Source organism: Balaenoptera physalus (assembly GCF_965194825.1).
Source record: "Balaenoptera physalus genome assembly, chromosome: 4".
Taxonomy (NCBI): domain Eukaryota; kingdom Metazoa; phylum Chordata; class Mammalia; order Artiodactyla; family Balaenopteridae; genus Balaenoptera; species Balaenoptera physalus.
The window spans coordinates 126,902,133-126,922,339 of NC_138891.1; the positions used below are offsets into that span (position 1 = coordinate 126,902,133).

The window sequence follows — 20,207 nt, forward strand, 5'->3', positions numbered from 1 at the left end:
TATAAAAATATCCTATAAGTAAGAAAAAGACAAAAAGCCCAGTAAAGAAATGAATATAAAACTTCAGTTCACAGACAAGAAGCTCTATAGGACCAATAAAGATATGAAAAAAAAAGTTGTAACTTACTAGTAATAGAAGCATGCAAATTAAAACAAGATACCATTTCATGTCGTCACACTGGAAAAAATTCAAAAGTTTGTCGATGACAAGTAGTGGTAAGGAAGTCGGGGAAATGGGAACTTTCAAATTCTTAATTACCCATGATTAATGAGCAGTGAAGTTTTACAATAGGGAGTGTAGTTTAAATTTAAGAAGAAAAAGATTAAGAGATTGAGAGAGCAAATTGGTATAACGCTAAAAATTTTTGCAATATCTAGCAAAGTTTGAAGGTTAGGACTCAGAAAGTCAACTTCTAAAATATAAATTCCAAAAACATCTAGTACAGGGACACAAGGATAATTCATTGCAACATTTTTTGTAATACCAAAATGTCTGCCATTGGAGAAATGGATCCTCTTAGTTTCATTTGTTTCAATACCAAGCATCCATTTTCTGCATGGAGTCTTACCACTCCCTTCTTAACATAGTTGGAAATCAGGCACTGACCCTATCTCCTTGCTCCTACAGACTCCTCCCTTCACCTCCTCCCTACACTTCCCTATTCCTATGGGAAGCACTTTCTAGCTTGGAAAATTTCACCCCCCATCATATCTCTGGCCCAGACACTTACTTGGTCGAGGTCCATATTCTCTTTCTTTTTGCCTTTTCTGGCAATCTTGCCTGATTTCTCCTTCAAATTTCAGTCACTGGCAATTAATAGCCAGAAACAATATCCTGCCTCACACTTCCCCAGGATCTGCTTAAATGAGGAGGAACAGAGAGATGAAAAGATACATACAGGGAGAAGAAAAAGTATGGATTAATAGCTTCAAATATTATCCTACTATATTCTTCTCCTAGCAAATCTTTGGCAGTCAAACCCACACACAAATTGGTGCCTAGCTCTGTGGGTGGGATGAGGAGGGAAGCATGGATATGGGGCAAATTTTTTGACTCATCTGGAAGTTTTGACTCATACCTGGAGTAGATGTACCTTCATCCATCAATAACATTATGCTGCCCTCATCCTCCCCACCCTAGGAGCTTGAGCTTGTCACTGGTAAGGGCAGAACATCTCCTGAGGCAGGATATTACTGGATGGTTGCACATAGCTCTGAAAAGAGCTACACTGGGCAACCTAAAGACAACTGTACAAGGGAGAGGGGCTGTCAGTAAGTGCAAGCAATTTGGGTGGTCCAGCCATTCTCCTCCTTCTCAGGCAACATCCTTCTCCAAACCTCTGTGCTTAAAAAGTAAGAGGAAGCTCCCTGCTCCCAGTTAGGGAGGAGATAATGAGGTTGACTGCCATATTGGTGTCCAGCCCTCTTCTCACCCAACATCCAACACCAGAAGAGTGTTCCACCTCTTTTCTTCTACTCTCTGTGTCTTCCCTTTTTTAATATAATGAATAAATGAATGAATGACAAGTAAATAATTCCCCATATCTCCCATAGTTAACACATGTGAAGAATTGGATGTATACTTGTCCCATTTTCTCTTTTGTTAATCACATAATTTGTTTTTTTGGGGGGGGGGGATGTTTGTTTTACATTTCAATTTGAAAGCAGTCACTGTTTATTAACTGACTAGATTACAAAACGAATCAAGGTAGACACCTTAGTTCATCCTTCTAATAAGCCTGTTGATTTGATCTTTTCTGTTGCCAGCATCTCTACCTTCTACAAAATACATGATCTTCATCATCTTCATTCTACCTCATGGAAAAGATCATTTGAAGGGCCAGCAGAAGTTGTTGGTTTCTTGAAAGCATTGTTCAACAGTATAGATCTCGTGAATCAGATCTTCCATGCAGTTGATTCCAAATTTAACAAGAGAGCCAGCAATCAATGTGTTGTCTGTCAGGGCAATTTAATGTGTAATATGTGGTTCCACAATCCTCAGCATGTTAACTGAAGCCTTGTTGATCTTCACAAAGGTACCACTGAAGATATGGCAATGATGAAGAAGCTGCAACACTTTTCAGACCTTTGGGGTCACACCATGGATACTGATCCTGATGACAAATGCCAGCATGGGTTCTGCAGGTACATGGAAGTTGCCAGCTTATCTTGCCATCCTAACCATTCTTGTGTCAGTTCTGTACATCTGCCTATATTCCTTGTGATTGGGCTTACCTTTTCATAGTTAAGATTTGTCCTTGCCTTTCAAAACATCTTTTGGGCAAACTTCTTTCTCAGGTGCCTGATCTTGAGCTCTGTGAAATTCCTTCACTTTTTTTAGGAATTTCAGCAGGAACCATCTTTTCTTCTCTGCACCCTCCATGGTTCCAGCTGGAAAAAAGGACTACATAACCTATTTTTAGGTTTGGGTTTTTTTAAGGTTGATATTATTCACTTTACTTTGAATTTGCTTTATTAAATCTCACTGTATATTGTGAACAGTCATCCCATTTGGGACATTAATATATCCCAATATATCATTTTTCAGTGTGTGTGTGTGTGTGTGTGTGTGTGTGTATGTGCCTGCATGTGCACACACACATGTGCCATGATTTATTCAGTTCCCTACTCATGAACATTCAAATTGTTTATGGTTTTTTGACACTACAAACCATACTACAAATAGCATTATGTCCACATAGTCCTTTATCAGGTGTAATTTTTTTAATGTAAGGTAGAATTCAAGAACTGGAATTGCTATATAACGTATAATAATTTTAATTCAAATAATTGGTGCCAGGACAGTTGAGGAATTCACATTCCTACCACCAAAGTAAGGGAACGTTCACATCCCTGAGTATTTGCCAGCGATGGTTGTTATTGCTTGTTTAAAACATTTGCAAATCCAACAGGTGAAAAAAATGATTTCTCATTATTGTTCCAATTCAGCATCCCAGGCTAGGGGCAAAGATGTAAATCCCAAGCACAGAGAATTCTGCCTGAGAACCTGAAATTCTTAGTTGTACCCATTGGTAGCTCTGTCTCCACCTGATCCTGGTAGAGACCTGCATTCCTCCTTACAGAGGTCTGAGAAAGTTGGAAATAGCCAGCGTTTTCCTTAATAGTGTTTTCTTTCAGCTCAAGAGGATTATGTCAACTGTTATTACAAGGAAAGGCCATCGACATACCAGTTTAAAAAGGAAAAGGTGTGTCCACCGGCTAAAATAAATAAAAGGGCAAAACACATAGAAAGAGTTTTAAACCCCGACACTTACAATAGCACTGAGGAAGCTGGTAGGACAAAGCCAGGCTTAATGCTTGTAAACTCAGGGTACTCCTGACCTTTTACAGCCTCACTTGGGAAACTAACCATAGAACAGCCTTGAAAAGGTCTGATGGTGGCATCAATATTAAAGAGGGTTTCAAAAGTGTATTAACTGTGGTCTTTTGGCCACTCTTGATACCAACGATTTCAGAACTAATTGTGACCAATGAAAGGGTTACCAAGCATAAATTACATAATACACTGATGTATGGACACACATAATTTCATTTTACATCAAAACAGAAATTGACACAATTGCAAAACTTTAACGTTTGATTAATTTTATTTCAAAAATCTGTGAGAAAATATTCTTCATAACTGCCAAGTGATTCAACTCCAATTAAAAACAGTCCTATCAAGAACAGTATGGAGGTTCCTTAAAAAACTAAAAAAAGAGTTACCATATGATCCAGCAGTCCCACTCCTGGGCATATATCCAGACAAAACTCGAATTTGAAAAGATACCTGCACTTCAATGTTCATAGCAGCACTATTTACAGTAGCCAAGACTTGGAAGCAACCTAAATGTCCATCGACGGATGAATGGATATAGAAGATGTGGAACATATATACAATGGAATATTACTCAGCCATAAAAAGAATGAAATGATGCCATTTGTGGCAACATGGATGGACTTAGAGATTATCATACTATGTGAAGTAAATCAGAAAAAGACAAATATCATGATATGACCTATATGTAGAACCTCAAAAATGATACAAATGAACTTACTTACAATACAGAAATAGACTCACAGACATAGAAAACAAACTTATGGTTACCAAAGGGGAAAGGAGAGGGAAGGGATAAATTAGGAATCTGGGATTAACAGATACACACTACTATATATAAAATAGGTAACCAACAAGGACCTACTGAATAGCAGAAGGAACTGTATTCAATGTCTTGTAATAACCTATAATGGAAAAGAGTCTGAAAAAGAACTGAATCACTTTGCTGTACACCCAAAATATTGTAAATCAACTATCCCTCAATTTAAAAATCAGTCCTATCCGTTGATGGGGAAATGAATTAACTTCTCAAGGATGTGAAAATGATCTAAGCATTCTAAATCATACTAATCATATATCGAGGAAGAGAAAAGATTGAAGAGAAATGATGCCACAAGGATAGCCTTTGCCACAGTCACTGAAACAAGCAAAAATTCTGGCACAAAATCCTAAGGCAGCTCAGAAATAAAATGCTCTACCTAAAACATAATATAGGTTTCTTGTGGCTCAATGGGCAATACATGCTATATCAGATGTCAGAGCAGAAATAAATGGACTGCTACTATGTAAAAATATATATATCATGAATTAAGATATACTGATGGGAAATATAGTATAGAGAGAAATTTTTTGCTGAATTAGCATGTGCACATTTCTATTTGCTTCTCACATGGTATTATGATGTTTGTGGGTATATACGTCAATCTCACCCATTAGACTGTAAGCTTCTAGGCAAAAGACTCTTGTTCACCTTTATAACACTCCAGGTCTAGCACAGTGTCAGGTACAAAGTACATGCTCTGTAAATGTTGCTTGTAGAAACTGAAACATTGTGCAGGATACTAAACCACTGGGAATATTGATATCATTAGGTCTGATGCTATATCAGGACTATGGACTGAATTGTGTCTCCCCCAAATTCATATGTTGAAGCCCTAACCCCCATTGTGATTGTATTTGGAGATGGGGCTTTAGGAGGTAATTAAGGTTAAATGAGTTCATACAAGTAGAGTCCTGATCCAATAGGATTGGTGGCTTTATAAGAAGAGGAAAATAGAGAGATCGCTCCAAATAAACACACCAAGGAAAGTTATGTGAGCACACATCTACAAGCCCTCTTGCCAAAACAGAGCTGACCCACATTTTGATCTTGGACTTCTAGTTTCCAAACTGTGCAAAAATAAATTTCTGTTGTTTAAGCCACCCACTCTATTGCATTTTGTTCGGACAACCAATAACCCAAACTTCTGATGTTTTTCATTGATTTTATGAGAATAAAGCAAACCAAAGAAAAATGGCTTTTTAAGTCATTGTAACTATCATCCAAGAAAGAAGTTTTGCACAATATTTGACATGCATGAATTTAAGAGTGACCCAAAAGCTTGAGAATACTTTGTAACAAAGTACAGAAGAGAAGATAAATTAAAATATGAGTTAGTGTAAAGTAAACACAAAAAGATTTTGTTCTATATGGGAACTTTTATTCAGCCTGCATCTCATTTGACAGAAGACTCTTTGATTAAGTTTGATTAACCTTGAGGAAGTTTGAAAATCATTTTGACCTAATGCAAATGCTCCATTCTTTTCTTAGATTTCATCAAGAATTGGTAACCAACTGCATAAGTGTTACTTTTAAAATATAACCCCAATGCATTTTCTAAATTGGAGAAAGGAAACCCTTCAGCCTATTTTAGAAAGCATAAGATCTACAGAAAAAGAAATATTTATTTCTCATATTTGTCTCATGATATTACATGTATTTATGTAAAGTTGATCATCAGAAATTTGCAAATCAAAATTAGTAAGATAACAATGTGCAGCTTCACCCTCATTATGGACTCCTTGAATGAAAGTTGCCTTTATGAAGTAAAGGGATTAACTGAGAAATTTGACACATGCTTTACGCGTTTACCATTCTTGTGCTCAATAACATACTAATGTAGATTTAGAAATCCAGATCTAGTTTATTTTTTATTTTTTTATTTTTTGGGTAAGCAAAATAATACCTTTATTTTTTTTGGTTTTATTTTATTTTTTTTAACATCTTTATTGGAGTATAATAGCTTTACAATGGTGTGTTAGTTTCTGCTTTATAACAAAATGAATCAGTTATACATATACATATGTCCCCATATCTCTTCCCTCTTGCATCTCCCTCCCTCCCACCCTCCCTATCTCACCGCTCTAGGTAGTTTACTTTCACACTTTAGCACCTTTTTTATTTTTTTTAATAGAGGAGGAAGGAACATTTCCCACTTCATTCTAATTAATTTATTTATTTATTTATTTTGGCTGTGTTGGGTCTTCATTTCTGTGCGAGGGCTTTCTCCAGTTGCGGCAAGCGGGGGCCACTCTTCATCGCGGTGCGCGGGCCTCTCACTATCGCGGCCTCTCTAGTTGCGGAGCACAGGCTCCAGACGCGCAGGCTCAGTAGTTGTGGCTCACGGGCCCAGTCGCTCCGCGGCATGTGGGATCTTCCCAGACCAGGGCTCGAACCCGTGTCCCCTGCATTGGCAGGCAGATTCTCAACCACTGCACCACCAGGGAAGCCCTAGCAACTTTTAAAGCAGTAAATGGAAGGATGTTCTAAGTCATGATCACAAAGATGCTTGACATCTTCATAAGAATGCAAGCAACTGAAGAAGGACAGTGGTTTGGTTCTTCTGAAGATAACTTTTTCTTTGGTTTGTTTTGCTTTTTTTCCTTCAAAATTTGGATCTGCCTCAGTCAGTTGATGGCCTGAACACACCTAGGCTACCATATTTGTCATCACCATCTCTCCAACAACTTTAAGAATGGTCATAGTAGTATGTGAACTGTTGCAAACTAAAGCTCAAAAATGTATTCTCTTATACTTTCTATGCCTTTTTATTGAGAATTATGAGCCTCATGAATTGAATTTGTTATTTTTTCCTTTGGCAAAAACTTTGAAAGTAAAATTCTGAGTTTTATTTTTCATTATATCATTTTACTCTAAAATATATGTTCGAATAAATCTTCCATGCTGTGTAGTATTGCACCATGCAGAGAACATTTGTAACTAGGTCAACATACATAGTTTCTAGGCACCACCAAGGAAATCACTTTGTTCTACTCATATTACAATATTACCAGAGTAACAGGACGAAAATGACTCATGGGGTTCTTTGTTGGGGTGCTTGGTGCTGCAAGTGGTGCTAAGTTGAGGGCTCAGAAGACTGATGCAGTTGTGGATGTCTCTTTGAGAGGGCATAAGTGACTCTCTTCCAAAACACAAAAGCATCAACTAGGACAATGTGTTGGACCGAGAGAAAAGAAAACGTGGAAAGCTTAGAAGAAAAGACCTAAGCCCTCTCTTCCTCCCTGAGGACGCACACACAGGCTGATTATCTTCCATGAGTCTTAGAAGAAGCACAGGAAGCTGGTCCCCACAACACCTTGTCCTACGTGATCTAGAAGAATAAAGGGATTACCAGTTGCTGCCTTTCAGGGCTAGAGCCACCAGAGTGAGAATAACAGGAGGACATCTGGAAGAGACACATGGATGTGAAAAGGAAGACTCTTCCTCTCTGCTCTCTGCTTCATATACAAGCTATCGATGCAGTGATGACATTGTTTTATTTATTCAGTCAGTACAGATTATTGCTTCCTGTGGATGAGATGCTAGAAAAGGATACAACCTGAACAAGCACGTAGGACTCCTGTCCCTACACAGCTTACTATCTAATGAGGAGCTAGATTCCACGCTCACTTTCCTTTTTCTCCTTTTTTCCCGCCTCCTTTGCCAGTTCTTCCTTATCTCCTGACATCTAGATTCTGGAGTGCTCCAGAGCTCAGTCCCTGATCGCTTCTCTTTCATCCACACTTTTCCTGTAGTTGGTCTCATCCAGTCTCAGGGCTGTAAGTACTATCCACACACTAATGACTCCTAAATTTACATCCCCAATCAGAATCTCTCCTCTGAATTCCAAATGCCTGCCCAACAAATCCACTTGGAAGGCAATTCAAACAAAATGACTAAAACCCAAATCCTGATAACTACCTATCTTCCCCTCTCCCACAAACTCCAGACCTGTCCCTCTCCAGTCTTTCCCATCATATATAGTGGCAACTCCATCCTTTTAGTTATCAACCAAACACTTCAGGCATCCTCCTTGATGTCTTTCCTTCTTTTAAACTCTACACAAAATCTGTCAGCAAATTCTATTTGCTGTACCTTCAGAACATATCCAGAATCTGGTTGTTTATCACACAACAACCCAGTCCAAGACACAATTATTTTTGCCTGTATTATTACAGTCACCCCCTAACTGCCTTCCCTGTTTTATATGTTTGTCCAGATTCAGCGTATTCTCCAAACTGCAGAGATAGAGATTCTATTAAAATATAATCTAATTCCTCTACTCACAACTTTCAATGTCTCCCCAGGTCACTCAGAATAAAAGTTAAATGTCCTTACCGTGATATATGGGGACCTATGTGATCTGATCCACATTTCTTCTCTGACTACATCTCCCCCTACTTTTTCATTCCACCTTAACTCAGTTGGCTTCGTCACTATTCTTTCAACAAAGCAGGCAAGTCCCTTGTTCAGGGAGGGCTTTGTGCTTAATGTTGCCTCTGCCTGAAATGCTTTTTCCCCCAATAATCCAAATGATCTCAAGAAGCCATGGAGTGCACTGTTAAAAGTTTAAAATTTGCATTTCTTTTAAAATGGGAGAATGCAGATTGACATATACACACTACTATATATAAAATAGATAACTAATAAATACCTCTGGTATAGCACAGGGAACTCTACTCAATACTCTGTAATGGCCTATATGGGAAAAGAATCTAAAAAAGAGTGGATATATGTATAACTGATTCACTTTGCTGGACACCTGGAACTAACACAACATTGTAAATCAACTATACCCCCAAAAATAAAAATAAAATAAAATAAAATGTTAGAACGCAGACTACACATGATTTTGTACTGACCTCAAGCCCAATTTGGTTATATTAGCAAGATCCTCATATACAAATACTTTACAGACACTTTAATTCTTGCTCTAAGTATGTTTGTCCACTCAGAGAAGCCTAATTATATCCATCAACACCATATACTTGACACTCATTTTTGTCAGATCCCAATTTTAACATAAACCACGGTTTAACGTAAATCATAGTTAATATAGCCTGACTAATGGCATTAATTATTCCACAAATGCCATAACTGAATTTGAAAATTTGAACAAGAAAGGATAATTTTCTTGCCTTTAAAATTCTGTCAAGATGGCAGATTTGTTCACATATTTTTCTCTAATACTTTACAAACCCTGCTGATAAAAAAGTATAAAAAGGAGTAAAGTCATTACAGAGAAGACAATGTGGTAAAGAAATGGTTGGGAGGGTGTTTTGCCAACAAACAAGAAATATTAACATATTTCTGAAAGATCAAAAATGAATGGGACTGGGTTGATGAATAAAACAAGCCAGGAAAGTCTTGAATAAACTGCTCAGTAACTACAAAGTGAAAAGCCAGTCATATGGATAAGACATCTTATATCATGCTTTTCCCAAGATAGTCTTTAATCCTAAAAACATTTTGTTAAGTGAAAGAAGTCACAACCTATCATATGATTCCATTCATATGAAATGTCCAGAATACTAAAACATAGGCATAGAAAATAAACTAGTGCTTGTCAGGGGCTGGGGGAGGGAGCAAATGGGGAGTGAATGCTAATGGGTATGGCTTTCTTTTGAGGGTGATGAAAATGTTCTGGAATTGGATAGTGGTGATGGGTGCACAATTCTGTGAATATACGAAAAACCACTTAACTGTATACTTACGAGGGTGAATTTTATGGTATGTGAATTATAGCTCAATAAAGTTTTTATTTAAATAAATGTAAAGGTTAATAAATATTAAAAGCATTTATATAAATAACTATTAAAAGGCAAGAAATGGTAAGACAGACACACACCAAAAAATCCTCATCAGGATTCAGAAAAAAGGATCATCACTTTCAACTGGGATTATTATGGGGTCCTAGGAAAGATATAGCAATAAAGCTGAACACTAAGAGATGGATGGTATTGGGATTTTTTTTTTAATGAGAAGACAAGGTAAGAAAAGAAAACACCAATGAAGGAGGAAAATGTATAAATGAAGGCCCAAAGGTGGGAAATGGCGAAGAGGAAAAATTGTAAAAATCCCATGGAGTTGTAAATGAAGTGTAGATGAGGACAAGTTAATTATTTGTCGATTATTCTTTAGACCAGGGTTTTTCAACCTTGACATTTTGAGCCAGATCATTCTTTTCTATAGGGAGCTGTCCTGTGCACTGTAGGATGTTTAACAGCACTCCTGGCACCCCCTGCCCTAGTTATGACAGTCAAATATGGCCACAAGTATTGCCAAATGATCCTGAGCGGGGGTTGGGGGTGGGGTGAAGTAAGCAGCACCAGCTGAGAACTGCTGCTTTAACAAAAGAGAGTCATTGATGATTTGAACTGGAGGATGACATTATAAAAACTAAATTCAAGAAAGATTAAACTGGCAAGACTTCAAAAGCTAACCGGGTAGAGTAGGTGGGAGAGAAAAGCTAACATATTTTTGCAACGTTCCTAGTCAAAGATAATAGGGTTCTGAAATATAAAAGAGCTCAAGGAATCGGAAGTGAGTGATTAAATGATATTTAATTTGTGGAGGGAGACAGACACTCATTATGGGTATACACTCAGACAGGCTTATTAACATTTGATGTCTTGACAAGAGACAGGAACAATGGGAATCAAAGGTGAGCTTGATATGTTGAGCCTAAATGACAAGGTAGTAGTTGTACTGAAAATGGGAAACTGTGATAGACACAGATTTAACAAGGAAGACAAGAAGTTCAGTTCTTTGAATTGCTAAATAGAATGTGCTAGAAGGATATCCAGACAGAAATGTCAAGCCAGAAATTGGATAATTGAGACTGAACTTTGGAGGAAAATTCAGGAGTATAAACATGGATTTGGAAGCCGTTTACACAGAAAGTAAAGTTGAAGCCATGGAATTATATTGTCCAGGAGGAGAGCTCAAAACAGAGAGAAAAGGAAGCAACAAGGAGTAGATGTTCCTTGGACTCCCATATCTAAGTGGATATCACACGTGAAAAAAGTAAAGAGAGTAGTTGGAGGAGTAGCATAAGAACAAGATAAGAACATGTCTGAAGCAACACAAAGGAGAGATTTCGGCAAAGAAAGGATGGGTGGGTGGATTTGGTTAATGGTGTCAATTAATACTGAAGGTTAAAGAATATGACAACTGAAAAAATGGCTGGATTCAGGGAACAGTAAGTTGTTGGGGGTTGTGAAGGATGCTGTGTAAACCTGATGGGGACAGAAAATGAATTAGGACAAATTTAAAACCACATCACTGCTGATGAGGTGGATATTTAAGAAATTCATTGGTAAAGGGAAAAAAGAAATAGAGGGATTGGGTTTCTCAGACAGAAGTGAATCATATTTGTAAGTGATGGTGAAATTAAATGAGTGATTGAAAATGTAAGAAGGCTTGATAGAGGCAAAAAAAAGTGATACTTAATGGAGCATAGCTCCAGAGGAGATGAGAAAGTTTGGAATTAAAAGCACAAGTGTTTGACATATACACACTACTATATATATAATAGATAACTAATAAGGACCTACTGTAGAGCACAGGGAACTCTTCTCAATACTCTGTAATGACCTATATAGGAAAAGAATCTAAAAAAAAAGTGGATATATGTATATGTATAACCGATTCACTTTGCTGTACAGCAGAGACTAACAAAACATTGTAAATTAACTATACTCCAATAAAATTTTTTTTTTAAAAAGCACAAGTGTTTGATTTTGTAAAAGAGGAATGTATCGTTCTCTAAAATGGGGGAAAAAAAGGAATAAGATAATACAGTTTTGTAACATGATAAATTTGAGGATGATTCTCTAAACAATATTTTATATGTAGTTTAATCTAAAAAATATTTACATAGAGAAGAGTTTTTTAAATGAAACAGTTGGTCATGATTTTTCTCTTCACTGTAACACTTGGAAAGAGGAATCCCTTCCACCAGTCTCGGAGCCAGGTGTCCACAGACTGAAGCCAGATTTTTATGGTGTACTTTATTACTTTGTTCCAACTAAATTCCCAGAACATCAGCACATGCTCAGTTAAATATGATATGAAAGCACATTGAAAATACAGAAATGTTATTTTTGGATTATACATGGATTTTGGTCTATTTATACCTCCATGCTGCCCAATGATGGTAACTAATCATGTTATTATAGTAAAATATCTTCTATTACAACTTACCCTGCAAATACCCAAGGCTTGGCATAGAGAGAAAAGAGAGGGGGGGAAAAAAAGCAGAAATGTTGTGCAATCTGGGTTTCATTTCTTAAATTCTCTGAGAAAAGCTGACTATTTCTCCCATTCCCTTTCATTCAGCTTTCCCTTATGTACCGGCACAAGAATAAAATAAGAGAATCCTATATTGTGAGACAATTAATACAAAATGTCAATGAATCATAATGGTAATTATGTAAATTAGGCAAGACTTTGATACCCCCAACTAAATGAGAGGAAAGCACTAGTATTCTTTTTGCTTTGTTAGATTATTTTTTTGTTCTTTAATTTGTATTATATGAAACTACTACAATTCCCCAAAAAATGAAGCTTAATTAGTCTTCACAAATAAAGATATTTTCCTCCAACAAAAGATACATCAAAACAAAAAATCAGAGTGTGAACAAATAGATGTATCAAGATTGGTAAAATACTGAGCATTGTTGAAGTTGGGTGATGGGTACATGGATTTCTCTTGACTCTTCACTCTAGTTTTGAGTATGTTTGAATATGTTCATTTATAAGTAAACAATATAAGTAATAAATAATTCTTATTACAGATGTTTGTGAACACTCTCCCTTACTTTCAAAAGATAAAAACATCATATTCCAGCTCTAGAATTAAGGAATGCAGTAGGCAAGCCAAATAGTGGAGGCCTTGTATGGTGTGGTAGGCAGAATGGGCCCCCAAATATCCACACCCTAACCCCTGGAACCAATAAATATATTACCTAATGTGATGGTTATTTTCATGTGTCACCTTGACTGGCCATGCAGTGCCCAGATTAAACATTATTTCTGTGTCTCTGAGGGTATTCCTGGATGAGATTAGCATTTGAATAGATGGACTCAGTAAAGTACAATAGATTCCCCTCCCCAATATGGTTGGGCATCATCTAATCCATTGAGGACCGGGATAAAACAAAAGGCAAAGGAGGAATTTGCTCCTTTTTTCTGCCTCACTGATTGATGCAGTAGGACTAGGATTTATACCATCAGCTTCCCTGGTTCTAAGGACTTTGGCTTAGATAGACAGACAGATGATAGATAGATGGATAGATAGATAGATCTATATATATGCACAGATATAGATATAGATATATAGATATATATCTCCCATTGCTGGTTTCTCTGGAGGATACTGACTAATACACCTTACATGGCAAAAGGGGCTTTGCAAGTATAATTAAGTTTACAGACCTAAAACAGGGAGATTATCCTGGCTTGTCCTATGTAAGTGAGTCCAATCTAATTACATGAGTCCTTAAGAGCAGAGAAATTTCTGGAGGCAGAAGAGATGCAGCAGGAGCATTCAGAGAGATTCAAAGCATGAAGAAGACTTAACAGGACATCGCTGCCTTGAAGATGGAGGGTCAACATGATGAGGAATTCAGGCGGATTTAAGGAGCTGAGAGAGGCTCCTGGCTGACAGCCAGCAAGGAAACAGAGACCTCAGCCCTGCAGCCCAAATAACTGAATTCTGTCAACAGCCTGGACCAGCTTGGAAACCGACTCGCCCTCAGAGCCTCCAAATAAGAGTCCAGCTTGCCAACAACTTGATCTCAGCCTGCGAAACCCGGGCCAGAGGAACCAGCTGAGCTCACCAGACTCCTGACCTAACAGAACTGTGGGATCATAAATTAGTGTTGTGTTAAGTGGCTAAATTTGCAATAATTTTAAGGTTGTAATAACTAACAAATACATCCTACTTAACATAAAAAAGACCCAATAGCTAACAACATTTTAAAAGACTTATTCCAAGTACAAATAAAGAAAGAGAAATAATTTTAATTTAATGTTTTACTAGTTATGTTGGGAAAATGTATAAAAAGAAATTGTGGTTGAGAAGTGCATTGCGTCATGTGTGATGAGCTCCTGATGGTCATATAAATTGGTCCAAAGTTTTGGGAAAGTAATTGGTGATATGTTTAAGAAGTCAGGATAACATGTTTGACCTTTGACCTAAAATTCCACATCTATTTTTTAGGAAATAATTCCACTAGTATTTCTTAACTTGGATCCAGTAATTCTACCTCTTTATACTAAGAAAGTAATTTTAGATGTATTTTATAAGAAAATAAATATTAAAATATGAAGAAAAATTAACCTATAAAGATTATGGTCATGTAGATATTATAGCATGTAATAGAAAAATTGGTAATAATATAAAGATCCAACAAAAGGGATTGGTTAAGTTAGGGTACACCCACATAATGAAAGGCTGTAAATTCAGTTAAAATCATGTGGTAATATGTACTTATTGACATGTAAACATATTTTAAGGGAAAAAAAATCAGGTAACAAAAATAGCAATACATTAAAGTATCTGAAAGTATATGCACCAATATTACGTTCTTTCTGCTGGTCTTCATCTTTTGATTTTTTTCTTTTATGATTACAGGTTTGGTAATAAACTAACAAAAGAAATTTAATTTTTAATAAGGTTTACATTTCCATGCTCGTATATCAATTTCCAGAAAGTTATCTACTCAGGACAAAAAGGATTATATATATTTCAAGACAAAAGACAAAATATTTCTTCTTTATTTGGAGCAAAAAATTAAGACAAAGAATGTCCTCCTATTTCTCAGATGATTGCAGCTGTTATATAAGAAAATGTATCACTAGTTTTATCACATCCAAAATAACCTCTACTATCATTACAGCCTTTCCTTCTGTTTAAAATATGCACCAAATTTCATTGGTCAGACTCATTCATCTAAAATGAGTCTGTGCAAAGTTTACACAGTTTAAGAGCTTTCATTGAACTTAGACTAAAATAAGAAATGCTCTCCTGCACCCAATCCCCATCTCTTCCTGAACCATCACAGAAACTGTACCTGAAAGTTTTGTGTCCAAACATTGGCTGGAGGACAAAATATGATTTTATTGATTCTGAATATATCAAAGATTGTGGTAAAATTTGGCTTTCAAGAGAGAAAGGAACTGAAAAATTAGTTATTGGAGATAAGTACCTATCTGAAACAAAACTGAAATACACATATAAGGAGATTTCTCTCAATTTCAACCTTCAGTTCTTGTATTGACTGGCCTAGGATGACATTTGAAATCAAAAGATGATATTTGTAATATGTTGTGTATTGTTGCTAAGTCCCTAATTTCTATTAAAGCATGGGAAGCAAAAATTGGGGTTGAGTCTTAAATTTTTTTTTAAGTCCAATTCTGTTTAGCCCAGTGAGTGGTATGCTGGAGAGTTGATTATGCACATGTTCAAGTTGATGTCTTGAAACCAGTAAATGCTACAAATCAGGATTTTCTTTGTTTTTTTTTCTTGGAGATCCGGGTAAGGTAGCAAGCATCACAGTTTATGCAGTCACTTGGACCCTTGGCTTTTAGTCTCCATAGTAGCCTTGGTCACCTGAGAATCACGGATGTCAGCAACATCTATTGCATCCCACTGACTTTGTAGTACCAAGGGGACTGCAAAGACAGTACTCCTTGGCTAGTACTTCTAGACCCTGCTTAGGATGCAAAGATATATCAGGTGGATGAAGAATCACGTAACCACAGAAACCAGGTGTGCAGAACATGTGTGCAGGAGTATACTTCAGTACTAGTACAAACAGACAAAAATGTTATTTGGATACACCAGGGTCTGTCAATCTTTATTTCTAATTGGACCAAATTCTTGATATTATCTTATTAAGTAACATTGAAAGCAGTGTTATGGATGGACTGGAAAACAGGCAAACAGGAGGCAAATAAAAAGTAATAGCATTGTCAGAGATGTCTTTATTCACTTGATCCTAAGCCAATTCAGCATGTGGCCAATGTGCAATTATTCCAAAAATAATATATATTTCTCAGATTTCCTCATTTCCTTCTTCATCCCTCCTATTCTTTAATGTTTGGGTATTTTAAACTGTTATGTGTTATCCGTCAATTTAATATTACATTTGGGAATTACCTATAGATTTTATACAAATGGGATGCTCCTCTCTATTGCAAGCTAGCAATTGCTCAACATAAATATACACCAGAGTGAAAAGGGAGAAAAGCACTAGGTTTTTTGTGTGTATGATCACAGATTTTTCTGGTGCAGAATTTCAAGTATAAGGAACCAAGTAAAGCGTTTCTGTAGATAGAAACAGATTTATTAATCCAACATGTTTATTGAGCAAATAGTATACTTGAGACAATGCTTGTTGCTGTACTGAGTCAAAACATGGAAGGTAGTCCCAACCCTGAAGGAGATGAATAGATGATATTTTTTTATTTATTTATTTATTTTGGGCTGTGTTGGGTCTTCGTTGCTGCCTGCGGGCTTCAGTAGTTTTGTCATGTGGGCTCAGTAGTGTGGCACATGGGCTTAGATGTTCCATGGTATGTGGGATCTTCCCAGACCAGGGCTCGAACCCGTGTCCCCTGCACTGGCAAGTGGATTCTTAACCACTGCACCACCAGGGAAGCCCTAGATGATACTTTATATCGACCATGTGTAAGACAAGCAAAATGGAAGTGAAGGCAAAAAAAAAAAAAAAAAAGCAAGCAAACAAAAAATACATTTACAGAGGAAGTCAGATTTAAACTAGACTTAGGAGGATGGGGAGGTTTTTCATATAGTGGTTTTGAGCCACAGGTGCCTGTCTTAACATAGTAACACATCTGATGAACATTGTTCACATCAATATATACCCAATATTAACCTGCAAACAACCTGGTCCACTAATAAATAACCAATTATGTATCATTCCTTTCTCACACTTATTTAGAGCAGTAATTCTCTAGCTGAGCATGCATCAGAATCTCTTGAAAAGCTTGTTGGAACACAAATTTCTGCTCCTCCCACAATGCTTCTGATTTAGTGAGTTTGGGGTAGGACCCAAGCACTTCAGTTCCCAGGTGATGCTGATATTGCTGGTCCAACAACCACAATTTGGGAGCAATTCATTTAAAGCACCTGCTTTGCTGCTTTATAGCACCTAGAATGGAACCCTGGCTTGAAAACATGCTAGCTGATCTTCAGAAAAGTCTCAACCTCTCAGGATATCATTTTACCATTTATAAAGGTAATAACAATACCTATCTTGTAAGCCTGTTCTGAGAATTAAATTGAGTTATGCATATAATCCAGAGCTTGATATAATAAGTGCCCTGAACTGATATTACTACTTCCCCTAGTGGTAATCATTCCCCAATGATTACCACTAGGGGAAGCTAGTGGGCGAGGGTATGCCAAGCGTTATGGACTGAATATTTGTGCCCCCCACCAAATTTATATTAAGGCCCTAAAGCCTAATGTGATGGTATTTGGAGGTGGGGCCTTTGGGAGGTAATTAGGTTTAGATGAGATCATGAGGGTGGTGTCCTCATGATGGGATTAGTGCCCTTATAATAAGGAGAAGAGAAACCAGGGCTCTCTCTCTCCCCCATCCCTCTACTTCTCTTCTCCCCATCTCCACTCTCCTTAATAGCACACACTAAGGAAAGGCCATGTGAGCACCCAGCTAGAAGGTGGTTGTCTACAAGCCAGGAAGCAGGTCCTCACCAGACCCTGAATCTGCCAGCAACTTGATCTTGGACTTCCCAGCCTCAGTAACTGTGAGAAATAAATTTCTGTCATTTATGGGCTTGTTACAGCAGCCTGAGTAGACTAAGACACCAAGGAAACAGTGTGACAGAGTTGGAAATGGATCATTTGTGTTCAGAAAATGGCAAGCAGTTAAGACACGCTAGGATGGAACATTCATATTGGGGAAAGGAGAAACATATCAGAGGACCTGAATGAGGATTGAGAACCCTGGAGTTCCTTGAGTGCCGTGCCTCTTTCTTCCTAATTGTCTAATGTTTCTGGCAGTTATTGGCCTCTATTTTCACTTGAAATGCCCACTATTTCTAGAAGAGCAACAGGAGTACTCAAATAACTAACCAGCAATCATAAGTGGAGATGACTTTAGCCGCTCATTCAGAGCATGTCCTAAATATAATTGAGCAAAGAAGAGCTCAATATTCCCAAGGCAGAAGAGAAGTGAAAATTCTACATCCAAGAACTCTATTAATATTCCAAGAGAACACTCACAATGACGTTTTGCAGAGAACTTTATTATAAAGATGCACTTAAGCATCCTTTTCATTAACCTCAGACTGCAAGCTGCTTATCCTTTTGCTTTCAAATTGACCTCTAGTGATTTGCAATTCTTTTGGAAATGTCTTTATTTTAGCAGATAGATCTACTCTTCCAGCTCTATTTGCTTTGTGTTGTTATGATTAATTGCTTTATGCTCAGCAATCCTTAGCATGTGTGTGACTCCTCATGGTCACAAGAAGACCATGCCTGGGTTCCAGGCAGAAGAAAAGAAGTGGAAAATTAAAGAGCCTGATTCTGCCTGCCTTTTTAGAGGCTGTCTGGGAAACCCAACCAGGAACATTGGCTTTCATCTCATTGGTCCACAACCAGACCTCGGGGCTTCAATGCCACTACAAACAAATTTGTGTTCTGTTGGTAATAAAGAAAATATAAGAATGATACTGTGGGCAACAAAGAGTACCTGCTACCCCTGGACTCTCTCCTCAAGTTTATACTTTTGACAAACCTAACACAATCATTGACACTGCAATGTGCTTCCTGTTGCTTTGTGCGGGACACTTTAAAAATAGGGATGAGATTCTGGGATAATCACGGCATTCACTGAGCACTTGCTATGTATCAAGTCCCAGACTAAATACCTTACATACATTATCAGATAAACAAGCATTCCATAAGGCTTGGTATATCTTACATCTTATGTCGTATATCTTATTATATCCCATATTTAAGTGTTATATGTAATACCTGTTCTATGATCAACTCAGTTCGGGTAGATACATTCCCCAAAATCATCTTTCATATCTTGTTCCAGGTTAGAGTTGGCCAAAAGGGGAACATGTGAGAGATTCTGGTGCAGAGTGAAAATGATAAAACTTGTTCTTTGAAAGTCCTTTTGCAGTCAGAGGCAAGCTTGCCCTGCAGATCTCAGCTTGACCTCACTCTCATCTGCTCCACATTACATATCTTCTTCCCAATCGCTGGCCCTGCTGACCAATAGCAGCCCCAGGGCCACTGATATTTGGCTGAAACTCACACGGGTGGTAGCTACACAGAGGAAAGCTTTCCATAGACTCCTCTACAGCTTCTCCTTCAAGGTGCCACGGTGGCTGGACACATCTTTTCAGCATTCCCCCTTGCATGTTGTTATTTGTCCACCAGAATTTCAGGAAGGCTAGTTAGTGACTGTGACTCTCATCTTCCATTTTCCCTTTCTCTTTACTTACTTAGCTTCTTGCACAATTAATGAGATCTAGTTAGTAGGCATAGAGGGAACTTTCCTCAACATAATATAGGCCATATATGACAAACCCACAGCCAACATTGTCCTCAATGGTGAAAAACTGAAACCATTTCCACTAAGATCAGGAACAAGACAAAGTTGCCCACTCTCACCACTACTATTCAACATAGTTTTGGAATTTTTAGCCACAGCAATCAGAGAAGAAAAAGAAATAAAAGGAATCCAAATCGGAAAAGAAGAAGTAAAGCTGTCATTGTTTGCAGATGACATGATACTATACATAGAGAATCCTAAAGATGCTACCAGAAAACTGCTGAAGCTAATCAATGAATTTGGTAAAGTAGCAGGATACAAAATTAATGCACAGAAATCTCTTGAATTCCTATACATTAATGATGAAAAATCTGAAAGTGAAATTAAGAAAACACTCCCATTTACCACTGCAACAAAAAGAATAAAATATCTAGGAATAAACCTACCTAAGGAGACAAGAGACCTGTATGCAGAAAACTACAAGACACTG

The 20,207-nt window shown here is 37.4% G+C and overlaps 1 pseudogene across 1 annotated transcript in view; it reads right to left on the reverse strand.

Annotated features, from left to right (window-relative positions):
* Positions 1–1,582: 1,582 nt before the first annotated feature.
* The window catches only part of LOC309660403 (large ribosomal subunit protein uL30-like), a 73,382-nt pseudogene continuing 54,757 nt past the window's right edge, over positions 1,583–20,207 (reverse strand). The window contains exon 5 of the transcript in view: positions 1,583–2,262. The product of the transcript in view is annotated as a large ribosomal subunit protein uL30-like (transcript). The remainder of the gene's footprint in view (positions 2,263–20,207) is intronic.